The 13,075-nt window shown below is 47.5% G+C and overlaps 1 protein-coding gene across 7 annotated transcripts in view; it reads left to right on the top strand.

The window, feature by feature from the left end:
* Nucleotides 1-13,075, top strand: part of SIK3 (SIK family kinase 3) — a 71,219-nt gene that overhangs the window by 6,892 nt on the left and 51,252 nt on the right. The window lies entirely within an intron of this gene.

The following is a 13,075-nucleotide window of genomic DNA, read 5'->3' as shown; positions in this document are numbered from 1 at the left end:
GAGGTGTCCTAATTTGCAGCCAGCTGCTGTGTGTGGGATGGAAGGTGATGTTTACACCAGGCCCTGTGCCTGGTGCTGGCCTGCAGGTCCCCTTGCTGGGCTGTGGCTGCTTCTGAGGGCAGGCAGGGTGTGTGGATCCATGGCAAATGGGTCACGTTCTTCTGAACAGGAGGGAACAGATTGAAAAAGTGCCTCTTGCCACCTATATGCTTAGGCTCTCTGACCTCTGCCATGCCTGTAAGTGGGAAGGGTGGTGTGCTGCTGGCTGACAGCAGGCTGTCAGGTGCCTGGGGGACAGTGGTGCTCTGTGCAGAGCTCCTGTCTATCTCCTGTGTCCCTGGGGCTGCCAACAGCTGGCCTCAGCAGTTTTTTGAGGTTGTCGGACTTCCCCTTGTGCCACAGTTAGTGCTACTGGGGAAAAAAAGCATTATATTGTTAAACAAATAGACTCCTTATCCAGTAACCGTGAAGGAATATCATCTTGGTGCACAGAGCCCATTGATGTTCTTGCATCTTGTTTTGACACAGTGAGAGGGTTGTCAGTTGTATAACAAGCATTTGTTTTCATTACAGTCTCACTGGAAACCAATGAAAATATTCTCATTCATTCTGTATATGGTGATTTTGACATTTGGCTTCCAGTGTGGTTGCTTTTCACCTGAGCTGCTTTGGAAAGTGTAAGATGGTTTAAAAAACAAAACAAAACAAAAAAACAGACCAAAAACATAACTAAAAACCCAAAGAGTTTTCCTTTGTGTTGGTTACTTCAGCTGTTTTATAGTATAAGAATCAGGACATGGTGCTGGTGGAGGAGAAGGAAACCTCAGTCACTGTCTGCAGGGTTTGTTGCTGTGTGGGTGCTGGGACAACGTGCACCCCATGGCTGCTGAGTTGCACGGGGAAGCCTATGCTTAGTCAGAACCAGATACAAATACTTTCTCAGCCAAGCTGGTACTTGCATCGCACAGTAAAAAGATGAGTGAGGACTGACTGTGGGTATTTTCCCACTCAGGGAGCACATCTGCAGTTTGAGTCGTTGGGTGGATGTGGGCCCTGATCTCTGCTCTGTGTTGTTTGTGCTGCTGGTCCTGGTTTGGTATGGCTGGCAGAACTGGAGCACTGCTTTCACACAGCACTGACAGCTGGGTTTAAGCTGCTTCCTCTATGGCAGCTCAGAGGCAGCTGTGATGGTTGAGCTGTTCTGTGAGATTTGGGGCTTCACCTCCTGTCAGGCAAGGATGGAACACAGTGCCGAATTATAGGAGTGGTTGGAATGTTTTTCCCTTTGGTTTTTCAGAGACCTGGAAAACCTGAGTTTCTTCCCCATGCCTTGCTCTGAGCAGAGCCATGTTTTGTGTTGTAGATCAAAGCTTAGAAAAAACCTGTGTTGTTTCAGCATTTTCTCCAAAACAACCACGTAAGCTGCAAACACTGCACTTAGAACTATGAGACCCTGAGCAAGTCCTGGGCCAGAGAGCTGCCTTCAGTGGAAGGGGTTGGTAAGGTGGCAGTGATCTTGGGGATTTGGCTCTAGGGAATAGGAGCAGTTCTGCTGATTTGGTTCCTAGCTCAGCACAGCACCTGGCTGCCTTTTAATGACTGCAGCGGACCAGAATGTTTTCTAAATGCCCAACAGATTGTTTACTTTTCCTTGATAATAGCTTCTAAATAACAGAACAGTTGTGAGGCTACTTTGTAGGCCAGGGCACAGCTTAGCTGTTCAATTCTTGGGCTCCTTGGATCTCTGAGCAGCCCACAGGGTTGCACTGACACTGCATCGCTTTCCGGGGGCATGATGTGAGTCTGTTATGTATTTTCATTTTGGGGTAGGTCTGTAGTTCATGCTTGCTGCTGAATGAATTGGTGAAAGTTCTGTCAGAGGCAGAGAAATTCCTGATTCAGTGCCTAAATCTTCGGTGCTTATGTTCCCTGACCAGTATCTGTTAGTGCTGTGCAAGTTCCTTGTGATTGCCCTGCTGCCCATCCACAAATGGTACGAGATAACAACAGTTTGCTCACAACTGCCAGAGTCTGATTGAAGCGAGGCGAAAAAGAATCAGGCATTAAATGGTAGCACATGGCTGGGACAGCTCTGTGTGGCTGCGTGCTTTGTGCACATTGTGCCACTCAGTGCAGCGTCCCGGTGACCAGGGCAGTTTGTCCCAGCGGGGAAACGCCGCTTCCTGCCGGATTTGCATCACAAACCCCGAGTCAGCACTTCGGGCTTCGGTGCAGTCGGGTGCCCCGGCATGTTGGAGTGAGTCAGAATTCAAATCGTCACCCGCTGAACGTGCTTGTCCAAACAAGAGGTGCTGTGCAGAGCCACCCAGGCAGGCTATGTTAGAGCAGCTTGCGTATCTCCCAGGTAAACAGCCAAAAGGTTTTTGTTCTGCCACATGTAGATCTTGAAACTCGAAAACCTGTTGCATTAGTGCTTGTGATAAGGCTGTTTCTTGTTGCCTGAAACAAAGCTTGCTTCCTGTCCTCCTAATTCAGATAATATCAAGTAGGAGGGGAAGGCGATCTGGGCTCCGTGGATGAGTTTTCCTTACTGGATCCCTGAAGAAAGGCTTCTCTTTGCAAAACCCCTGATGGTGTCTGTCTTCTTACCAGTGTAAAACTCAGCTGGGCATCAGAGCCAATCTTCAGCATGTAAAATGTTGAGTTTATTAGAGTGGGAAGATCTTGCAATTAAAATAGCAATTAAGACTGCTACTCTTTTTTGATAGATTTTTTTTTCCTGTTTTGTATATCTTTGAGATCTTGAACTGCAGTTCCAAGCTGCAGCTTGGTTTGGTCCTTTGGTTTCAGTTTGGCTTTGTGCAGAAAAGGGTACGAGTGGCTCTGCAAGAATGGCATGTGTTATTGGAAGGGCTTATTTGGCTTAGCTGTGTCTTCAGCAGAGGGTTTTCAGACTCCTTTACCAACCTGCCATGCTAATTCATGGCTTGAGTAAGAGCAATTTATGATGTGTGGCTTCAGTGAGTCACCTGATATGAGGCAGCTGTCAACCACACTGACTTGAACGCATTCCAAAAACCCTGTGCAAAACATTGGGAAATAAGCCTTACCGATGTTATCCAGAGCAAGGGCACCTCCTTAGATAGCATGGCTGGGGCTCAGCCTTGTAAGCAGTGCTGCTGTCACTCGTGAAACCGTTAGAAACCTGTGGGAAAAGCAGTGCTTTGGCTCTGGGCTGCCTCTTGCTGTGGCTGTGCTGCAGCCATGGTTCCTCCCCGAGGTGCCCTCCAGGCTGCAGAGGAGCTGATTGATGACCATTGCTGTGAGAACCCAATTTCTCTTTTTTTGGTTCTGTTGTTCCTGTGTTGCTACAAAGTGTTAAGAAGCCAGTGGTTTTCTGGCTCTGCTGCTGGGTAGAAAGCCTTGTGGGACACTGTTTTGGCTTTGGATCGTGTTTGTGTTTGCAATGGGCTCCTCTGTCCTTGGGCTCTGGGTGCCTGTGCCTGGGTATCAGCGTTCCCTTGCCCCTTGTTGGCAGATTGTAAGCCGAATGTCCACACAATTCAGTGCAGAGGCTTGCTGTTGACAGCAGTGCTTTTGGAGTAGCTGGTGGTTATACGAATTGAGCAATGTCCAGCTTTAGGTTTTCTTCTGTCTCCAATGCAGTGTAAACTTTTGGGACCAAGTGTCTCATTTTCTCACCACTTGATAACAATTACTTGATTCTGTTGCTGCTATTTAAAACCTGTGGGCCAAAGGGAAGAGTGGGATGTTTGTGTGCTTTGTGTGTTTACCAACTTACAGATGATGCAGTGATCTGAGGAGAGGTGGAGGTGGAGGAAGGTGACTCAAGGCAAATGAATGGCACATGGTGAGCACTTCAGTGGAACACTTACAGCTTGCTCCAGGTGTGACAGTGCTGCTAGGAAGGTCTCCACACAGGTGAACTGGAAAAGGAACTTGGGCCATGTGGGATCAAAGGCAAAAAAAGGCAAAAAGTTACCATTTATCAACGAGTTCCCCAGTTCTGTGCTGTGATGTGCCTAGAAATGCTCTGAGGAGCGATGCCAAGTGCAGTGGTTTGGAAGTCAGGCTGACTGACACCTCTGGCAACCAGCTCAAGATCAGCAGGAGCAGATACAAGATACTCGGTTGCTGTTCAAGCTGATAGTGCCAGAGAAATATTTAGCACATAGGTGACACTTTTAATCTTTAAAGTACTTCATAAACATTGGCTAATCCCAGAGCGCAGTTCTTGGTTGGCAACCTGTCTGTCTTCATTGAGGAAAGCGAGGCTGGAGGACTGTGTGAAGCAGCAGCACAACTTGGGCTTGATTTTTGTCCAGGGGCATCCCTGGATGCACATCTTTTCCCCTTTCAGCACTGCCCTATCAGCAGGGGAATGCTGTGGCCTCCTGCAGGGTGCAGGGCAGAGAGGGTGGGAGAGTTGAACAGAGACCATCATAGAAATGGCACAGGAGCAGTGGAAGCAGCTTAGGAATTGCAAGATCAGCTACAGATTGTCTTCTTTAGAGTTTGAGGACTGTGGCGATGAAGAAAAGCAAACTGTTGAAGACAGCTCAACCCCAGTAAATGCAATTTGAAAGGCAGGAGCCATCTGCATCTGGGTGGCTGCTGCTGGCTGACGGAGCCGTGCAGAGCTCCGTGGGCCCTCGGTGTGAGCATGAATGACCAACAAGATGATAACTTCAGACGTCAGCAGTTTGTTTTTTAGGAGGCAGTTGGCTGCCAGCTTTTGAGTAACTTCTGAGAAGACGCCTGGTGTAAGAGTGCACTTGTTTGCTGGCACGGCCACAAGTCAGCCTTTGAGTCACTCGCTCCGTGATGGATGCTTGCTCGTGCCTATGGAGTCAGACTGCCCACACTTCCCTTCCTCCTCTGCCCTGGAAGGTTTCTGGTTATCCAGGGCAGCAAGCCTAACTGTGAGAGAGACTGCACGAGAGGCAGGCTGAGACTTCATTTTAGTAAGAATTGCAGCCAAAGTTCCTGTAAGCTCTTGCTTGCTCTGTGCAGCTGTGATACAGAAATTCACGTAGGTTGGAATTCTGTCTTTCAGCATGCTGCCATGCGCACCTGTGATGCACTTGAGATCCACACCTGATAAAAAGCAAATTAGAAGTGTAATTAGAAGTCGTTGGAGAAATGCTCTGAAACCACTGAAGTAGTTTTAGAAAATGTGTCCTTTGTTTCATGGCTGTGGAGAAGAGTTTGTCGGAGTCCTCGCTGCAGGCAATGCAGGGGATGGGTGGCAGTGCCTGCTGTCAGTGTCATCTGCGCCGCTGCTGCATTGGCTTCAGCTTTCAAATTGCCAACCAGCAAGATGTAATAGCTGAGTGGAAGCATTACTGCTTTGATTAATTTTATTTAGGAGACACTGATGTCCTTCTTGGTCACCTCTCTTGCCCTCCTTCCCTATCCTTACACCATTGTTTCACTTTCCATCTCCTTTTGAAGGACTCGGGTTTGCTGTGGTGTGATGGGTGATGTCCAACCTGCTTCTGTTTCAGCACACTTGAGTAGTCGTGTTTTACAAAGACTTGATGGTGAGCACGTGTTGTAAGTGGAAACAGCTTGAACTTCAAAATATGCTTTCTGTGGATTCAGTGTAAGGGTTTGACTCTTGTCTTAGGAACAGGTATAAGGAAAACTCTGGGACTGTGTTGTCAAGAATAGTTACTTTTAAGGTCTAGAGGTGGGTGTTAACTTTTTTCCTGTAAATGAAACTTTATAAGACCTTTGCCGAAGCTGATGACCTCCAGTAATAGGAAATAGGTGTCAGTGTGTGATTTGCTGGTGGTCCTTGTAAGGTGGCCCTGCTACACTCCACGTGGGGCTGTGTAGTAGCTAGAGGGAAAGCGATTCAACAGGATGCCTTGGAAGGCACTTACTGCAGTGATAAATATTTCATTCAGGCAGTGGCCCATACCAATATTTGTCTAAGCTGATGAGCCTTGTCCTTCTCTTTTCCAGATTGCTTCAGATTATCCTGGGAATTTACTGCTGCATGGCCAGAGCTGTGCTTGCACAGCTGTTCTGTGCGAGGAGCCCAGCTGCCAGGGCTGGCCCCACAGTGCCCCATCCCTGCAGTCTGGGCCCATCTCTGCCTGTTGAGCTGCCCTTTGTGTCACCCAGCTGCTCTGATGGCTGAACTTGGGGCTGCTGAGCTCACTGTGCCTACTTAATGATTTATCTTCAGTTAGGTTTCTTTGGCTCTAATGTATGAATTTTTCCATAGATAACAGAGCTATAGGCTCAAAAACTTGGGGAGGGAAAGCTACTTACTGCTCTAGAGAGCTCCTAAATCCCTCAGCTTTTTATTGTATTCATCTTGCCAATTTTGGGTTATCTTCATTCCCCCCACCTCTAAATTAGATAGAAGGAAATGTGCTGGAGAAGTGCCTCATCCTGACAGGCTGAATGGTTCTGGAGGCCAGCTCACAGATAACTTCATTAAAGCAGTAGCCCAGGAGAAATTTGCTGGCGGGCAGCTCTGAGTGACAGCGTGCTGCACGGTTTACTGTAAGGCTGGTGGCTTTCTCCTGCATTAATGGAAACCTGAGGAGTTCCAGATGTTGTAAGCTATGGGAATGTTCCTGTAGCTTGTAAAGCTGCCGAGTCACAGCCTCCTTCTTGGGTGATCTTTGATGAGGTGCGTGAAAACCCAGGTTGCAGCCTGGGCTGGAGCTGCTGAGCAGAGTATCCCTGGGTCCTTTGGGCTTCGCTTAAAAAACAAAACAACAGTGGAATGTTCTGCTTCTGGTGCTGGGCGAGCAGCAGAGCAGTGGGGTGGGATCTCAGTCAGTTGCACCTTGAGCAGCAGCAGCGTGAATGACAGTGTGTGCTTGCTGCATGCAGACCTCCTGATTGCATTAGGGTGCTTGTTTTGGAGAGAGATGGAAGTGGTGGTGTGAGGCAGATGGAATTTCATCGTGCTCCAAATATTTTGGCTTAAATCTTAGAGCTTCATAAATAAGACAGCATGTCTCAATAAACCTGTTTTGTTTTTTTTTTTTTTTATTCCTCATTTGCTTGTTGGTTAAGAGAAGAGTAAATCTGGCCTTTAATGCTTTCTTTTCCTGAGTCTCTCAAAGCAAAATGCTGTTGTGCAATTTTGATTTCCTACAAGGAGGAGAAACTCAACTTCTGCTGTTGAACAGCTTTGCTCAGCATCCTGCTCCCAGGAGAGGGGCAAACCTGTACCTGGGGCAGGTGAGTGCTTGTGGTGTCTGCTCCAGCCTGGAGTCTGCCCATGGTGGGTGAGCTGGCCCTGAGGCAAACATCAATGCCAGCGGGGAGAGAAGGGAGCTGCGAGGTGATGCTGGTGGGGACAGCGAGGTGAGCTGTCTCACTGGGGCCACAAATCCGTCTTCTGAGAGTGCCCAAACTGCTGCACTGCAGGCTAATGAGGGAGGGGATGCACTGCCTCTCCTGTTGAAACTGGGGTGCTGTGTAGGAAGGAACGTAAGATTTGTATCATCAAAGGCCGAAAGCAAGAGGGAACATGATTTTGTAGCCTAGTGATGAGGGAACTCCCTTGGGAGGGGAGAGGCATCAGTTTCCATCGGTGCTCCAGGGACTGTTTATGTATTTTGTGTTGAGAATTGTTGGATAAAGCACATCCAGAGCTGCTGTCTTACTGAGAAGCCAACAAGTTTCTGAGGAATAATTTGGGAGTGAGGTTGGATAGCTAACAGTATTTCACTGGCACTGTGGTTGCTGCACTCGATCTGTCTGCTTCACCTATTGCTCTTAGGGCAGGAGGGCACTCTGCTTATTTCCAGGGCTTGACAAGCAGTTGAGTTACTACAGCTTAGTGTATTAATCACTGTTTACCAGCCTTCTGCAAGGAAAATGTGTGTTAGTTTGGCCTCCTTCGGGTGGTTGAGGGAGTTGGGTGTCAGGCAGCTTTTTCCAGAAGCTGAGGTGGTTACTGGGAGCCATGAGCTGACAGAGGACCAGTTGTGTTTCGACCTCAGCATTGAGAAGCTTCATGTCAAACTCAGTTCTTACGTATCTAAATTGCTTAATGAAAGAGTATTATGAAAAACTAGCAAGTTAGGAAGCATGGCTTCCAGTAAAGCTTCAACCACAAGAGGTTTATCAGAACCTTGGGGGTGGGGGAGAATCCTGTTATGTGTTTACAAGTAAAGAAACCAGAATGTGAAGCACAGCTCCCAAGACAGAACATCTTTTTGTTCTTTCAGATTCATAAAAGGTAGAGAAGGGGAAGCCAGGTGATCTCTCAGAGAGTCATACAGAACCAAATGCTTGCTATCAGGAGCAGAAGCTCTCAGGGCGTAGGTGCCTAAAACAAGCCTAGTCCTGCAACATTTTGTTTAGATAAAAGATAGAGCGTTGAGTGGTAACCTGCAGTTATTTAAAAGTTCTCAGTAACGTAGTGAACCTTTTCTGTTTGGTTGGTGAGGTATGCGGAGTGACTTGCTGTCCTCTTGGAAGTAGGATGTGTTGCAGCAGCATCACTGATGGTGACAGTTGGGGTGTTGCATTGCTGCCTCACGTCGGACCCCTCGCGCTGACTCTGCTCCCTGTGCCAGTGGCCTGCAGGCTGCTATGGCCCTCACTTGGCATTGCAAGGTGGTTCTGATCCCGTGTGTTCTTTGCAGATGTGGACACAGTGCCCAGTTCTACAACGCCACCAGCAGACTGTTGGACAGGGAAGCTGTTCTGTTTGGTTGTGTATTTGTGCAGGGAATGATGTTTTAATAGCAAATGCCAGTCGCCAATAAGGCTATCAGCTCATGCAAAAGAGAAAGGGTTCTGAGCTTTATATAACCAAATCTGTTCGCTCAAAGGCTTTTCAGAAACAAATTTTGCGACTGTGCTAGAGGCTAATTACAGCAATATATATGCTGGCATTCTGTAGGGAATCGGAGTATCTTTGGATCTATCCATATGCTCCTCGTTGCACTGCTTTTCAACAGACCTGAAGGCAGTTGAGGGGTTTGAGAAGGGTGTGTGGCATGGGAGAGGTTCCAGCTCACCTCCCATCTGAGGGGAACTCAGTGCCTGGCTTCCAGACTGCCTGCAGGAGGATGGTGCAGAGAGCATGGCCTATGTGAGGCAGCAAGCTGCTTCCCATTCCATGCAGTGCATAAAATGGCAAAATATCGTCAAATCAAGCTGGAATGGCGAACTTAAAAGCTCTTTGTGTAACCCCCTTTGCATAAACCCCTTTGTTAATTAGCAGTTTGTTTAGATAGCTGCTGAATAAACTCTAATCTGTAACTGTATATCTGCACTTCTTGAGTATAGCTTTGGGAGCCTAGGGAAGCATGCATGCAATGCAGAGTTTATGCTGTTTTCAACTCGGGCTTGCATTGTTTCTTTTTCTTCTCCCTGGATAAATAGAGCATTTCAGGTAGCACTTGGAGCTCTGAGGCAGGGAGCTTCTCCTAAAGCTTTCCAAAGTGTGTGAATTTACTGCTAGATACACTGAGAATGGGACAGAACTGAAAAACCTGCCTCAAATCTTATCCATTCCAAGACTCAACGGCTAGGAAGTGGCTGTATTATGCAGGTTTCCTACATCTGGGGGGTTTGGATCTTGCTTTATGCTTTCTCTGACTCTTACCTGGTTGTTTTGTTCTGCAGCTGAAAGAAGTAATTGGTGCTGTTCATCCTCCCTTCTGCACACCTCTGCACTGATGTACGGCTGAAGCAGGGATGAGTAATGCTTTTTAAAGAAATGCTACCCTAACCTTTCTGCTGGATGCGTAGACTGAACATTTTAATCTCTAGATTTTCCATTGCATTGGAATGACTGTACATTCCTACCAAATGATTCATTCGGTTAACATAACTTTCCAACAAACCAGAATATCTCTTCAGACCCTCAGATGGGATCCTGAGTGCGAACGCAGATACCTTGTAGTGAACTGTGTGCTTTCCATGGCTGCACACAGACAGGTTGGAGTGTAACGCCGTCCTCCTCAATGTGTGTGCTGAGTTCCCTCACATTCCATTGACGTGACGTTGGAAAAGTTGTTTCTTTCTTCTTCCCCATAGGGACTCAGCAGAACTGTTTACCCTCTGCTCGCCAACTTCCCTTGGGCAGGGGAAGCCACACAGCGAGAGGGGTGAAGGATGATCGGGGTTGTGGTGCCAGATCCCCATCTGGCCAGGTCTGCCACCACCACACGCCCGGTTGCTCTGCTTCCACAGCTGCTGTCAGCGCTCGGGTTGGGTTTGTGTGGGCTTCATCCTTAGTTTGTGGCATACAGAATCACAGAATGGCCCGGGTTGGGAGGGACCTCAAGGATCACGAATCTCCAACCCTCCTGCTGCGTGGATCCGTGGTTCTGCTGACCTCAGGAGGTGCACGTGCTGGCCTTGGCCTGTTATGGCTATCTCAGATGTCACTGGTATTTAATCTTGAAGACTCTACCCTATTTCATAAGCAGGGAAAAGTTCTCGCTTCCCCTGGGGCGGCTGTTGCATGTAAGGAATGTTTGATGGATACTGGAATAGAAACTCCATTTTCCTTCTGTACCTGATTTATAGGGATTCATGTCGATGTGGCTGAAGATCATTTCTGGAAAGGCAAGTTCTCTCCAGAAAGCTCTCCCACTCAGCACAGAGCTCTGTGGCTGTGCCAGCTCCGCTCACCTCTCCCTTCTGGACTCTCCAGCAGTGCTGTGCCTGGCAAGCAGGGCTGTTCCTGTGTTCACCGTGCTGCCTGATGGGGAGGTCGGAGCCTTTCTGCACCCACAGGAAATTCTGTAAGATGTCTTTCATGCAGGGGCAGCAACATAGGTGTTTTTGTTGACAGATTTGGAAGTGGTTAGCTTATGCTAATGGATCTGGTTTGTGCTCTGCAGGCGAAGCTGAGTGAAACTAGCTGTGTGCATGGGCTGCACTTGCATTCTGCAGCAGTGGGGTTGTGTAACTTTGCTTGGGAAAAGGAACTTTCAGTTTTTTAAGGTTGCTGCTGAATCCCGTTTGCCTTGGGTGGAGGCTTGTCATGCTTTCAGCCCTTCTCACAGTGAGAGTGACCCATTGAAAGTGACACTTCCAAACACTGGGCCTCCAAAAGAAAACCAAATGTGTTTGATTTGGTCACGGTGGAGAAGTTGTATTTCTGCTCTTAAACTTGGCATCTGCTCACAAGTTGGACACCTGGGAGGGGAAAAATCCAGCATGGAAAGTGATCCTCCTGGAAAGATGACAGCACGCTGTGTGCTGCAGGAGCAGCAATCCTGACCAAAAGCAAGGCTCTGTGTCCAATGCAAGTGTGCACCAGAGAGGTTGCTAAAAGCACATTGGCTCCTGTGCATTTGGGAATACAGCAAAATAAGGTTAGAAGGTAACACTGAAGCACGCACCGAGTTGTTCTCTTCCTGGTGGCTGACATCTTCCTGCACTGCTGCAAGGCTGAACGGTGCTAGGGCTGAATTGAAATAAGCAGAGGGTCTATTTTAGCACCATTACTTGATCTTAGCTGGTTGGGATTTTGATACGTGGTTTGAAATTTACTTGGACGTGTCTAAAGGATCCGAGATTAGTCTGTGTGGAAATACGTTTGTTGGGATTTGTGAGGGTGGAGGTTAGAAGGGGAGGACTGGGGGCAGGGAGGAGCAGCGCGCTGCCTCGAAGGCTTCTTCAACAGCCTGCGTGTTTCTCGTGATCTTCTCTTCCCAGGAGGAGAGATTACAGCTGAAATACAAACTCTCTGGGTTATCTGGCTTTCAGCACTGAGGCTGGTTTGGTGTTACCAGCTTTGCAGTTGGTAAATAAGATTTTTTTTTTAATATCTGCATTTGAATAGAAAATAGTGGTCGGCTTTGCAAGATAGTGGCTCTGTTTTCTTGCTTAAATTGATAGAAATCTCATTTATCTGCTTCTGGTAATGCGTGTCCCTGGAGAGCAAGGTCATCACGAATGATACAAATGAATGAATAGAGGAGATCGGAAATGTGATCTGAAATTCCTGCAGGCTCGCTCATCTTGCACCCTCCGCGTGTCAAGGGAGACTGTATTTACGTCACTGTGCCTTACATAAGGATCTATAATGTGATAGCTGCTGAGGTTGTGTGGGTCTTAGGAGGCTCTTGTTTAATTGGTTCAGTATGTGCTCAGCAGAGAGCTACACAGCACTTCTGTATGACTTTGCAGCTGCGTGGAAAGATTTTGTATTATGGAACCTTTATGCAGCTCTGGATTCCTTTTTGCTTTAATATCATAATTTCTCTGATGTTGCAGCTGTTTCAGACTCCTTGGGCTTTCAGTGCATGCTAAAAATGCAAAACAGTGGAAGAGCTCAGTTAACTTGTAAATTAGCTACCCATGGCCAAGCAGTCAATATTTGGATAAAAGCTTGATATCAAAGGAACGTACTGTTTGGATTGCAGCACTTCTTCCATGCTTTCTTGTATGGCTGCCATAAATCTGCCTTGCTCAGGATCATTAAATTGCTTGTTAAATCAGCTTCCTACCTTCTCTGATTGTGCACTTCAGAAGCAATACTGCATTTTGTAATTGCATTAGCCAGAGTACGTGTCAATGAATAAACAGGAACAAAGCTAGGTGTGAAGTCAAAAGTTTAAGGTCCTATGCTTGCTTATGAGTGAGGAGGTGTCTTTTTTTTTTTTTTTTTTTTTTTTTACTTTTGCATGTGAGCTAAATCTTTCCAGGTTGGTTACAGTGATGGAAACGTGTGGTGGAAGCAAGTGCCCCAATTCAATGCCAGTTACTGTTCTGAGGATGATCAAAGGAGGAGATGTGGGGAAGGGATGCCTTGGAATGATCCAGATTGCTGCTCCAACCAGGCAGTGCTGGCAAGTAGGGTGTGCTTAATTACTTGCAGGTCGTGTGGCACATGCAGTGCTCGGGTTACCTGAGCAACTGGGTGCTGCTCAGTCTCCAATAAGCAATGCGCTGCGCGTGCTTTGCTTTGTGGCTGTGTCCTAATGGCAGCCAGCAAGCACCAAGCGAGCAGGCAGCGCTGTGCCTGACATTTATGTGGTGGTCTTGTGATGGTCCAGGTTTAGAAAGCAAGCAGCTTGTTTTCCTGGCCGCGCCATTCGATACCCATACAGTGTGAGCTCCTCGCAGCGTACAGTGCGAATGGGACAAG

Source organism: Lagopus leucura, unplaced genomic scaffold (assembly GCF_019238085.1).
Source record: "Lagopus leucura isolate 7727_CA_CO unplaced genomic scaffold, USGS_WTPT01 Super-Scaffold_100034, whole genome shotgun sequence".
NCBI classification, from domain to species: domain Eukaryota; kingdom Metazoa; phylum Chordata; class Aves; order Galliformes; family Phasianidae; genus Lagopus; species Lagopus leucura.
The sequence above is the reverse complement of the archived record's forward strand: the minus strand, read 5'-3'. Positions and strand labels throughout refer to the sequence as shown.